Source organism: Choloepus didactylus, chromosome 21 (genome assembly GCF_015220235.1).
Source record: "Choloepus didactylus isolate mChoDid1 chromosome 21, mChoDid1.pri, whole genome shotgun sequence".
NCBI lineage: Eukaryota > Metazoa > Chordata > Mammalia > Pilosa > Megalonychidae > Choloepus > Choloepus didactylus.
This window is the reverse complement of record NC_051327.1, coordinates 52,339,940-52,352,564: the sequence shown is the minus strand read 5'-3', so window position 1 is coordinate 52,352,564 and position 12,625 is coordinate 52,339,940. Positions and strand designations below refer to the sequence as shown.

The following is a 12,625-nucleotide window of genomic DNA, read 5'->3' as shown; positions in this document are numbered from 1 at the left end:
TTAGAGTTTCCTTTTCTTTTTTTCTTTTTTCATCTTTCACTTTATTTCTTGTCTGGAGTAATGAAAAGTTTCTAAAAATTGAACAAAAATTAATTGTGCTGGATGCACAGCTGTATGAGGGTACCCAGGGGCAAGTGATTTTACACTTTGGATCTTTGGATAATTGTATGGCATCTGAACAATCTCAATAAAAATGAAAAAAAGATGGCAATGATGGGAAGAGGGAGTTGCTGATATCTTAAATCATGACATACTTATTGGTCTTTTCCCACAATGGGACTTCAAAGAGCCAAAGTCAATGGAAGAGAGAAATTTCACCAAAGTTAAGGAGTTAATTCTTGCAGAGTTCACAGCTGACTTGCAGTTACAGAGAATACTCTTTTTGATCTTCCTCATAATTTACATCTTCAGTCTCTTGTGGAATATCACCTTGATTTCTCTGATTTTTGCTGATTCTTGACTCCACACAGCCATGTATTTCCTCATTGGGAACCTGTCATCACTGGATGTCTGGTATTCTTCTGTCTATGCCCCACAAATTCTAATGACCAGCATCTCTGAAGACAAAGGCATCTCCTTTGCTGACTGCTTGGCTCAGTTTTTCTTCTCTGCTGGACTGGCTTTTGGTAAGAGTTATTTGTTGGGTGCCATGGCTTATGACCACTATGTGGCCATCGCCAACCCCTTGCTTTATTCCCAGGCAATGTCCCCGAAGTTATGTGCCAGTCTTGTTGCCGCTTCATATTTTGGTGGCTTTCTTAACTCTACTATCATCACTAGCAAAACATTTACCCTGAGCTTCTGTGGCAGTAATGTCATTGATGATTTCTTCTGTGGTCTGCCCCCTCTAGTGAAGCTGGCATGTGATGTGAAGGAGAGCTACCAGGCTATGCTCTATTTCATACTGGCCTCCAACATCATCATTCCCACTGTGCTTATCCTTGCCTCCTATCTCTTCATCATTGCTGCCATTTTAAATATCCACTCTACCCAAGGCCGTCTAAAGGCTTTTTCCACTTGTGGCTCTCATCTGACAGCTGTCATCTTGTACTATGGTTCAATTCTTTTCATTTACTTTAGACCAAGCACTGGCTATGCCCTGGAATGGGATAAAGTGGTGTCTGTGTTCTATACTGTGGTGATTCCAATTTTGAACCCTTTGATCTATAGTTTAAGAAATAAAGATGGGAAAGATGCACTGAAGAAAATATTGGATAGATTCAAGGTAACTTAAATGAAACTACTTGGTAAAAAAAGGTATCATTTTTCTTTACAAATTATCTCCATGTCATGGTAATCATCTGGAACTCTCAGAAATAAATAAATAAGAAATTATTAGATAATGTGGAAACATCAGTTTGCTTTTGTGTTTTTAAACTGTTTTCTAATGTTTATTTTTTGTGAGTTTTAAATATATTGTAACATAAATAGGCTCTGTCTTTTGGAAAACTGTTGTCTGTTTCCTTGGAACATAGTCTATAAAACTGCTCATATTTTGATATTCTTCAGAGAAAAGCTGATTTATTTTTACTTCCACTTGTCAGTTCGTAAATTGCCTATATGTATTTTTTAATCTGTTGTAAAATGTGTATAGTACACCTGGTTATGGAATCATTGTTAGGATTAGATGCTTTTGATGACTTCATTTGAATCATGTCATTCATCGGAGAGAAATCATGAGGTTAAAATAAGAAATTCTGCTTTCACAGGTACTACAATACTTGTTGGGAAAGAGAATGATTTAGGAAATTTTATGAAAGTGACTTACTATAAATGAACTAAAAACAAGTTCTATTTTAATTTTTTTTCTGATTCTTGTTTGCTGGCTTGTCATGACATAAAGATAACATACTTTCTTAGGTACCTGAGAAAACCAGTATCTTTACTGGGACACTATGAGTTTCCAGCAATGTAACTTTTCCATGAAAATTAAATTAAGTCAAACCTATAGTACCTGTATGAGAAATGCAGAAACAGATGATAGATAGATAGATAAAGAGAGAAAGAGATGGTCGATAGATGGATAGATTTAAAAATAGATTTAAAAAAATTTAACCTAAGGCATGATTCAGAGTGACTCTCTACTTGGTAATTTTAAGAAACTAAATTCCATGAATGGTTGTTTTTCCTGCTTGTTCAGTTTTATTTATGATCAATTGATAATTAAAATGCAGAATATTGCATTGCAATGAATCATAGTTCATAACTGTAGTATCATTTTAAAATATAAAACATGAGATTGTACCAACATAAAATGTTGCTGTTATTGATTTCCAAGGACAGATGGGAGTTTGCTGAGGGATAAGACAAGGAAGGATAGCATGGTTAGAGCAAAGAACATATGGCAAAGAACAAAATTATGAAATATGTAATATATTCTACAAAATCTACTTAGAAAAATTTCAAAAATTTCTATGATCAAAAACATTTAATATTTATTTTCTGATTAATACATAAAGTCAATTTTTATTAAAACTTTCCTTATTCATCATATCTTAACTAATGTATCACCCCAGACTACTAATGAATTATATTTGAGTCTTTGGAGACAGGTAAATTTTTCTGAGTCATTGAATAGAAGGAGTCTCAAAGGTCTGTGGAAAAAGTACATATATCACATCCAGAAAAGGCAATCCAAAACATCAGAGGAAGTGGAAAGCAGTGACATTTCCAGGAAATTGCCTTTCTGACTAAGGGTAAGGACTTGGGAGAAATCAAGGGAACCAAACATGTGGCATGCTTTTTGGCACTTAGTGGTGCTCCCCAGGCCATCATGGGATGACCTTTTATGTGCTGATATGAATTTTATGTGAAAGAGGAACACGATACTTGTGCAGTGTTTTGAGAAAGTATTCATGTCTGATATTTTCTGTGCCTTTTGTTTCACATTCACACACTAATTGAATTATTTCAAATTCAGGATGGATTTGAGATTATTTGGGAATGAGTAACCTCTTTTCTTTAACTCCTCTTTCTAATTAATCTTATGGTACACGTAGCTGAGAAAGCCAACTTGAGGATACCATTTTTCTTGAATATAAACATAACCACCCATTTATTCTTCCAATAAAAATGTGTAGAATGCCAGTTAATAAGAACTGCTCAATGCGATGGAGGCACAATAGTAAAAAAAAAAAAAAAAAAAAAGAAAAAAAAGTTCTGCCCTTCTTGATGTTGCATTCTGGTGTGAGAAAAAGGTAATAAACTTAATAAGCAGTAGTTAGAAGAATACAATAGGTATGAGGAACATGGAATCTGAGGATTGTACCATGGAAGTTGGCATGGAATTTTAAACAGAGTGTTTAGGTTGGGCCTTAGTGAGAAAATGACATTTGAAATGGACTTAATGGACAGATGGGTAAGGCATGCAATTATTTGGGAGTAGAATGTTCCAGACAGAGGAAAGAGATAATACAGATTTTCTGCTGTTGGGGCATGTGTGGAATTTTTGAGAAACAGAGGGAAAGCCAGCAAGGTTGGAGCAGAGTGAATATTGGGGCAAATATCACGATATGAAAATATTTATTAATGGAGAAGTTTATAGACTAACCTGGGTGCATTGTATGGAATTTGATTTTAGAGTAAAATGTGAGCACATATCAGGTACAGGAGTGACATGACATGACAGCTTTGTTAAAGGGCTGTATGGTATAGACAGTAGGGGGTGAGGGATGTAGACATGTATGAAATAATTGCAATGTGCTTGATAAAATTATTGCTTAGACTCAGGCGGTAGTAGTGGAGGTGGGGAGAAGTGGTCAGATTCAGGACATGTCATCAGGATAAGGGCCCCTGGATCATGGAAGTTTGAACGTAAGTGAGGAGATGCAAAAGCTTAGAGATTGGAATATTAGAGTGGATTTATCATGGAAGACCTACTCACACACCCCAGTAGTGTCCAGAGTACACACCTTTTACCAGGACAGTGAGGAACGAATTTGTAAGACTAGCTCCATAATCCCTGAAGAGCTCTGTAGCCACCTTTCTCTGTAGGTCAGATATCACTATAGCAAATGCTATTACTGAGCTGGGATCCTTAAACACAGTGGGGATGATCAGATACTGAATTGGCAGAAGTCAGGTGGCAGCAGGTAGTCACCAAAGACAAGGAGGGCATGGCTACAATAATAAACAGCAGACTCAAAGCAATAGTGAAAATAATCCAACTTGAAGAGACCTATGGCATTGACTACTGGATCACAGTGTACATAAAGTTAAATAGATGGGCAAACTACTTAATTCTTGTTTGCTCTCTTTAAGCCGAAGAGTTCTAGGTCAAGTGAACAAATGTCTAATTTGAATTACAAAAACAGTAGTCACACACCCTTAATCAACTCCCAGACTTGAAATAGTTTATAGACCCATAGCCCCTTGAATGAGGGGAAGGCCAGGTCCCCTTAAGGAAGGACCCTGTTACACCACCAAAATTTACACTGATGACCTTCCTGCCAGCATTCCCCAAAGACACCTACACAATTTTACCAGGGTAACTGTGCATTGGGGCAAAGGAAATAATCAGATATAATGGGGATTATTAGACACTGGCTCAGACATTACATTAATTCCAGGAGACCTGGAACATCACTCTGGTCTACCAGTCAGGGCAGGGGCTCATGGAGGTCAGGTAATTGATGGAGTTTTGGTTCAGTTCTATCTCACAGTGTGTTCAGTGCATCCCTGCACACATTTTGTGGTTATTTTCCCAGTTCCAGAATGCATAATTAGAATAGACATACTCAGCAACTGTCAGAATTCCCACATTGGTTCCCAGACTTGTGGAGTGAGGCTTATTATGGTAAGAAAGGCCAAGTGGAAGCCACTGGAACTGCCCCTTCTATTGATTGGACCAAATGAGCAAGAGGTAGTAACTGCTCTAGACTTATTGGTAAGGCATTTGCTTATCAGATGATGAGAGATAAATTGAACAAAAATACTGGGTCTTTCAACCCTAGTGAAATTTCTAGGTATTCATGATGAAGGGCATGTTGAGATATCCCTTCTAAGGTGAAGGATAAGCTGTTTCTTCTGGCCCATCCAATGACCAAAAAAGAGGCATAACCCTAGTTGGCTTCTTTGGATTTTGAAGACAACATAGTTCTCATTTTGGTAAGCTATTCTGGCCCATCTAGTGAGTGACCAGAAAATCTGTTAGAGGAGAAAATCTAGAATAATAGGAGGCTCTATGACAGGTCCAGGGTTCTATGCCAGTCATTCTACCACTTGAACAATATGATCCAGTAGATCCAATGGTGCTGGAAGTGTCAGTGGCAAATAGAGATGCTGTCTGGAGTCTTTGACAGGCTCCTGTTAGAGAATCACAAGACAGGCCCTTAGGATTTTGGAGTAAAGCACTTCCATCCTCTGCAGATAACTACTCTCCGTTTAAGAAAAAGTGTTTGGCCTTCTATTGCGCCCTAGTAGAGACAGAACACTTAACCATGAGCCACCAAGTTATCATGAGACCTGAGTTACCTGTCATGAGCTGGGTTTTGTCTGACATGAAGCTATAAAGTTGGGCTTGCACAGCAGCACTCCATCATAAAATGGGAATGGTATATATGAGATAGGGCTCTAATGGTTCCTGAAGGCACAAGTAAGTTACATGAGGAAGTGGACAAAATGCCCATGGCCCCTGCTCCTGCCACAATACCTTCTCTTTCCCAGCACAGAGCTATGCCTTATTGGGGAGTCCCTTAAATTCACTTGACTGAGGAAGAGAAAACAAAGGCCTGGTTTATAGATGGTTCTTCACAGTGTGCAGGCACCACCTGAAAGTGGACAGCTGCAGCACAGCAGCCCCTTTCTGGATTGTCCCTGAAGGACAGCGGTGAGGGTAAATCCTTCAAGTGGGTGGAACTTCAAGCAGTGCACCTGGTTATTCACTTGAGTTGAAGAAGAATTGGTCAGAGATGTTTTTTTATAGTGATTCATGGGCTGTTGCTAATGGGTTGGCTGGATGGTCAGGGACTTGGAAGGAACAAGATTGGAAAATTAGTGACAAAGAGGTCTGCAGAAGTGGTATGTGGATAGACCTTTCTGAGTGTGCATAAACCATGAAGATATTTGTGTCCCATGTGAATGCTACAAGAGGATGATGTCAGCAGAGGAAGGCTTTAATAATCAAGTGAATAAGATGACCTGCTCTGTGGATACCAGTCAGCCTAGCCACTCCTGTTATTGCTTAATGGGTTCATAAACAAAGTGGCCATGGTGGTAGGGATGGAAGTTATGCATGGGTTCAGTAACATGGATTTCCACTCACCAAGGCTGACCTGGTTATGGCTACTACTGAGTGTCCAATCTGCCAGCAGCAGAGACCCACACTCAGTCTCCAACATGGTACCATTTCCTGGGGTGTTTGGCCTGCTACTTGGTGGCAGGTTGATTACATTGGACCACTTCCATCATGGAAGGGGCAGTGATTTGTTCTAACTGGAATAGACACATACTCCAGATATGGGCTTGCCTTCCCTGCATGCAATGCTTCACCAAAACTACCATCCATTACAGAATGCCTTATCCGGCTTCATGGTATTCCACACAGCATTGCCTCTGATCAAGGAAACTATTTCACAGCAAATGAAATGATGGAATGGGCAAATGCTCATGTAATTCTCTGGTCTTACCAAGTTCCCCATCATCCCAAGGCAGCTGGGTTGATAGAACAGTGGAATGGTCTTTTGAAGACACAATTACAGCACCAACTAGGTGGCAATACCTTGCAGGGCTGGGACAGTGATCTTCAGGAAGCCATGAATGCTATAAATCAGCATCCACTCTATGGTGCCTTTTCTCCCATGGCCAGGATTCATGGGTCCAGGAATCAAAGGGTGGAATTGGGAGTGACACCGATCACAATCATCCCTAATGATCCACTAGGAAAAAAAATTGCTTTGTGACTCTGTAACCTTAAGCTCTGCTGGTCATGTCTTAGTTCCAAAAGGTGGAGTACTCCCACCAGGAGACACAACAAAGATTCCTTAGAACTGGAAGTTAAGACTGCCTCCTGGCTACTTTGGTCCTCTCATGCCTCTGAACCAACAAGAAGGGAAGGGGATTACTGTACTGGCTAGGGTGATTGATCCTGACTGTCAAGTGGAAATGGGATGGCAGCTACACAATGGAGGTAAAGAAGAGTTTTCATGGAATACAGGAGATCTGTAGGGCATCTCTTAGTACTACCATGGCCTGAGATTAAAGTCAATTGAAAACTGTAATAACCCAATCTGGGCAGGATGACCAATGACCCAGAAACTTTAGGAATGAAGGCTTGGGTCACCCCACCAGGCAAAGAACCATGACCCTCTAAGGTGCTTGCTGAGGGCAAAGGGAACATGGAATAGATAGTGGAAGAAGATAGTCATAAATATGAACTATGATCATGTGACCAGTTACAGAAACAAGAATGGTAATCATATGAATATTTCTCCCTTGTTTTCTTATGTGCATGTTTGTATTTGTACATAAAGCAACTATCTTTGTTTTCAACTCTATCTTATCCACTTATCATATGATGTAAGTTTTAATGTTCATGTTACATTAGTTATGTTATAGGATATCAAGTTTAATAGTGAATATTACTCAAGGTCTTGCACCCTATTCTGGAGAGATTTAATGTGTGTCTCATTATATGTAGGGCAGTTGAGTATTGTTAGGCAAAAATATGCCAGTTATTGTTTTCTATTTCGAGATTAAAGATTAAAGTTTAAGGTGATGTGTATAGCTGCCACATTGACAAGATGTGGACTATGGTGGTTAGGTTAGTGTGTCAACTTGCCCAGGAGATGGTGCCCAGCTGTTAGGTCAAGCAAGCACTGGACTATCTGTTGCTTTGAGGAAATTTTGTGGACTTAAATCATCAGTACATTGATATCATCTGTGGCTAATTACATCTGTAGTCAGCCAAGGGGAGTGTCTGCCACAGTGAGAGACTAATCAGTGGAAGGTTTTTAAGGGGGAGATGATAGCTTCAGCAGACCAAAGAAAGAACTTCTGTCTCTAGCTCAGCCAGCCAAACTCCTGGGGAATTCACCTTGATCAGAGTGCCCATTCACAGCCTGCCATACAGAATTTGGACATGGGCATCCCTACAGGTGCTTGAGACACCCTTGTAAAATTGCATACTACTTACAGATATCTCTTGTTTATTCTGTTTCCATAAAGAATCCTGACTAATACATCCCTTATCCCCCCTATTATTTATTCATTTTTTGTCTGTTTTTATTTTATTGCTCATCTTCCCATACATGGGATCCAGGGAGTGTCAGTCAAAAGCTTTTCACAATCACACAGTCACATGATAAAAGCTATCTAGTTATATAGTCATCATCAAGAATGAAGACTACTGGATTTCAGTTCAACAGGTTCAGATATTTCCTTTCAGCTATTCTAATACTGATATCTACAGTGTGAAAAAAAATGTTCCAACTACTCCTGTAAATCTCAAAACAACAGGATGGCACTGGAAAACAAATTATTCTTAACAAAACTATTTGTGTAGCTGTTTTTAATAGAAAGAGAAATTCATGTTAGAATGTTGCCAGCATTGCCTTTACCAAGAGAACATGAAAGAAAAACATTCATCTATAAGAAGGAAGAATGACTTATTTGTTAAGAGCATGTACCCTCATTTACTAGCTCCATCACCTTGGACACATCCCTCAAGCACGAGGTTTTGAAAATTACTTCTGTGCAAAAGCAGGTTCATTCTAGCCAGGTTACTAGGTTCAAGTCCTTTATTTCTATCTTGGTCTACAATGTCCTTCCTGGACTGGGAGTTAAGAGCAGCAAGGAGGTAGCCATGGCCATCTGCAGCACCATCTTTTTGGAGGTTCGCTCCTTCATCTGTGGGGAGAACAAGATCAGAAAGTGACCAATGCTCTGTGCTTCTGTGCCTCATCCCTGCCTCCAGAGGCACTGACCTTATCTCAGCCCCATGCCCAAGAAGCTGCTGCCTTTGGTTAGTTTTTATAACTGCTACCCCTCAGCCATCCCCTAGATGGCCACCCTGGGCAACTTCACCCAGGCCACCTCCACGTGATATCCAAGGCTCATGGTTTTCTCACCCCTGAGCTCTGAGGAGAGACCTTGTTCTACAAGGATCCCTCTCAGGAATCCATCAGCCATCTTGAAGAGACCCACATCAGAGTCTCATTGCAGAGGACCCAGGCCCCACTCTGGGTACCACTAGGGTTTTTATACAAGAAAGATAAAATGCTCTCCACCTGATAAAGGCCTCACTCCATATATTCACTGGTGAGAGATAAAGTGGCTGACTATTCTACACCTTGTTAAGCATACTGCTCAACCCTTTCATCTATAGTGCTAGGAACAAACAAGTCAAGGAGGGTTTTAGGAAATAAACACAGACTACGACCACAAAAATGAAATGATATCATTGTTCTTTTTGCTAAACATTCTCATTGTTCTTTCCAAATTATTAACATATATGTTTGTATGAATTGCCATATTTCACTTAAATTCAAGAAAATATACATAAAACAATGAAATTATGAGTAAACCATTCTTCAATTTTTATTTTTTGTTGTGAGGTAAAATATTTTAAACCTATAATAATAGGTTGTTGATATTGTGCAGGATTATATTTTGCAACTTTGCAGGATTAGGTTTTCCTCAATATTTATCCATTCCTGCCTTTCAGAGTCCTTGGAAATAGAGACATTGATTGGGATTTTCTTTCTTTCTTTCTTTCTTTCTTTCTTTCTTTCTTTCTTTCTTTCTTTCTTTCTTTGGAGTATGTGTTTTGACTTTCAAGTTTGGGAAGCAAACTGTATTGGATAAGGAGAAGATATGGCATGGTTAGCCTTTTGAAAATTTCCTCCAGATTTTATAATTCTTAAATAAGGTGACTGTTTTGCTTTGCTGAAGCTGCTGGAATGCAATGTATCAGAATTATGTTGGCTTTTTTAAGTGGGGATTTAATAGTGTTCTATTTTGCTAATGCTGCCATTTTGCAAAACACCAGAAATGGATTGGCTTTTATAAAGAGGGTTTATTTGGTTACAAAGATATAGTCTTAAAGCTATAAAGTGTCCAAGGCAAGTGTGGTGGTTGGGTTCATGTGTCGACTTGGCTAGGTGGCCCAGCTGTTTGGTCAAGCGGGCACCAGCCTGACGACTGCTGTGAGGATATTTGAGGCTGGTTAATAAACCAACGGGCTGGTTTGTTGGATCATCAGTCAGTTGACTGCAGCTGACTGATGACTCATCAAGGGGGCATGCATTCCACAATGAGAGAATGCAATTGGCTGGATTTGGTCCGGGTGATCAGTTGGACGCTTATAAGCTGGAAGGTTAGAGAACCTTCACTTCTTCTTCGGCTGCTCAGTGAACCATTTCCTGCGGAGCTCGTCGAAGTTGCCGGTTCGTTTCCTGAGGAGTTCGTCAAAGTTGTCTGTTCGTTTCCTGAGGAGTTCGTCGGACGTCTTCCTGGGAGTTGACAGTTTGTTGACGGCTCTGCAGAATTTGGACTCATGTGTGCCCGCAGTTGTGTGAGTCACTTTTACAATTCGATAATCAGAGACATCTCTCATTGATTCTGTTACCCAGGAGAACCCTAACTAATACAGTAAGGCATCAATATTAGGGTACCTTTACTGGAGAAAGGCCATTGCCATCCAGAAAACCTCTGTTAGCTGGGAAGGCACATGGCTGGTGTCTACTTGCTCCCAGGTTGTGTTTCAAAATGGCATTCTCAAAGATGTCAGTGTCAGCTTTCAAGAGCCATCTTTAAAATGTCTCTCTAATTTGCAGCACTGAGTTCCTTCTGCTTGTCAGTTCTTTTATATGACTTCAGTGATTTAATGAAGACCCACACTTAATTGGTGGGGCCCAACCAATGTTTCACTCACAGTTGATTGAGTCACATTTCCATGGAAACACTCAAAGGATTCCAACCTAATCAATATGAATATGTCTGCCCCCACAAGATTGCATTAAAGAACATGGTGTTTGGGGGGCATAATATATCCAAACAGGCACATTTCACCCCCTGGACCCCAAAATGACATTATCTTTCCATATGCAAAATACATTCATCCTATCACAATATCACAAAAACTTAAATCATTTCAGTAACAATAGGTAAGTACAAGATCCCATCAAAATCAGTCACATGTGTGGTCTTGTCCTAAAGCAAAATTCCCCTCTGGCTGTGGACCTGCAAAACTTAGAACAAGTTATTTGCTACCAATATACAAAGGAGGAACAGTCATAGGATAAACATTCCTATTGCCATAGGAGAAACAGTAAGGAAAACAGGGTTTAAGGGACCAAAACAATTCCTAAAACCTGCATGTCAAACTCCATTAGATTTCAAAGTCTGAGAGTCAAATTATGGAATGATGCTTTATCCTTGGGGCTGGAGAGAGCGGGAGTCCAACCCTTTCCAAAGGCCTTCACAGTAACCCTTTTCTCTCCAAATGCTGGGGTGAGTGCTCCAACATATCCACATGTTGGGGAGACTATCTTCTTCTCAGCCCTACCTTATTCAAACTTCAGGGTGCCATCCAGTCTCTGCATCTCTGGAGCAAAAGTTCTTCCATCTCTGAGCATAAGGTGGTGGCCAGGCTCTCCCCAATCCCTGGGGAATGTGCTCCACCTTTTCTGGGGCCGTGTGGCAGCACTCTTCCTGAGCATTGAGGTGGAAGGCTCATCCTCTGTCTCCAGGAAAAACTCACCCTTTCCATGTCCATGGGCCACTCTCCTCTCCCTGCTTGAGACTTTTTGACTCAAGGCTTCAATCTCCATGGCTCTGTCTTTAAAGAAACTTTTCCTTCAATTTATTTCTTCTGTGACCCCCCCAGTCCAGACTAGCAGTTGCTCTATCTATACAGATCTTGCAAAAATCTTGTTGGCTCAGCATGAAATACACAGGGGTCAAAACCATCAGGCAATAGGACTTTCCACAAATCCTTTCTGGAAACTCCATCTATAATCCTGGCTTGTACTGAAATGGCAATCAAGTTCCATGTTTGGTTAAATCCTCATGTGGAGTTATAGCTTCCAGGGTCTCACTTTTTGGAAGCCCATAATTTTCCAAACTATTGTTTCTGGTTTCTTTGTGCCCAAGAGTTCAATTGTCAGCTTATCTCAGCCCTGCTACATTTTCTGTAAGCTGCAAAGAGAAGGCTAAATCCTCCACATGTAGTCTGGAGAACTCATCAGCTAAGTATCCCAGCTCATCACTTTCAAATTCTGCCTTCCATCAGACACCAGAACATAATTTTGCCAAATTCTCTGCCACTTTAAAATAAGGATTTCCTTTCTTCCAGTTGGCAATGTCATATTCGTCATTTATGCTCGAAGCCTCATCAGAAGTATCTTTAGAGTCCATATCCCCACAGTTTCTTCCAAGAAATTGAGGCCTTTTCTATCAAGCTTCTCACAATTCTTCCAGCAACTTCCCCTTATCCATTTAAAAAGCTGTTCCAACATGTTTGGTATTTGCAAGCTCAGCAGCAACCCCCCTTCTCTGGTACCAAAATCTGTTCTGGTTTGCTAATGCTGCATTTTGCAAAACACCAGAAATGGATTAGCTTTTGTAAAGGGTGTTTATTTGGTTAAACAGTTACAGTCTTAAGGCCATAAAGTGTCCAAGGTAAGGC

General features: G+C 40.2%; 1 pseudogene; it reads left to right on the top strand.

Moving 5' to 3' along the window:
• Positions 1-298: 298 nt before the first annotated feature.
• On the top strand, positions 299-1,234 carry LOC119518260 (annotated as a pseudogene).
• Positions 1,235-12,625: the final 11,391 nt, after the last annotated feature.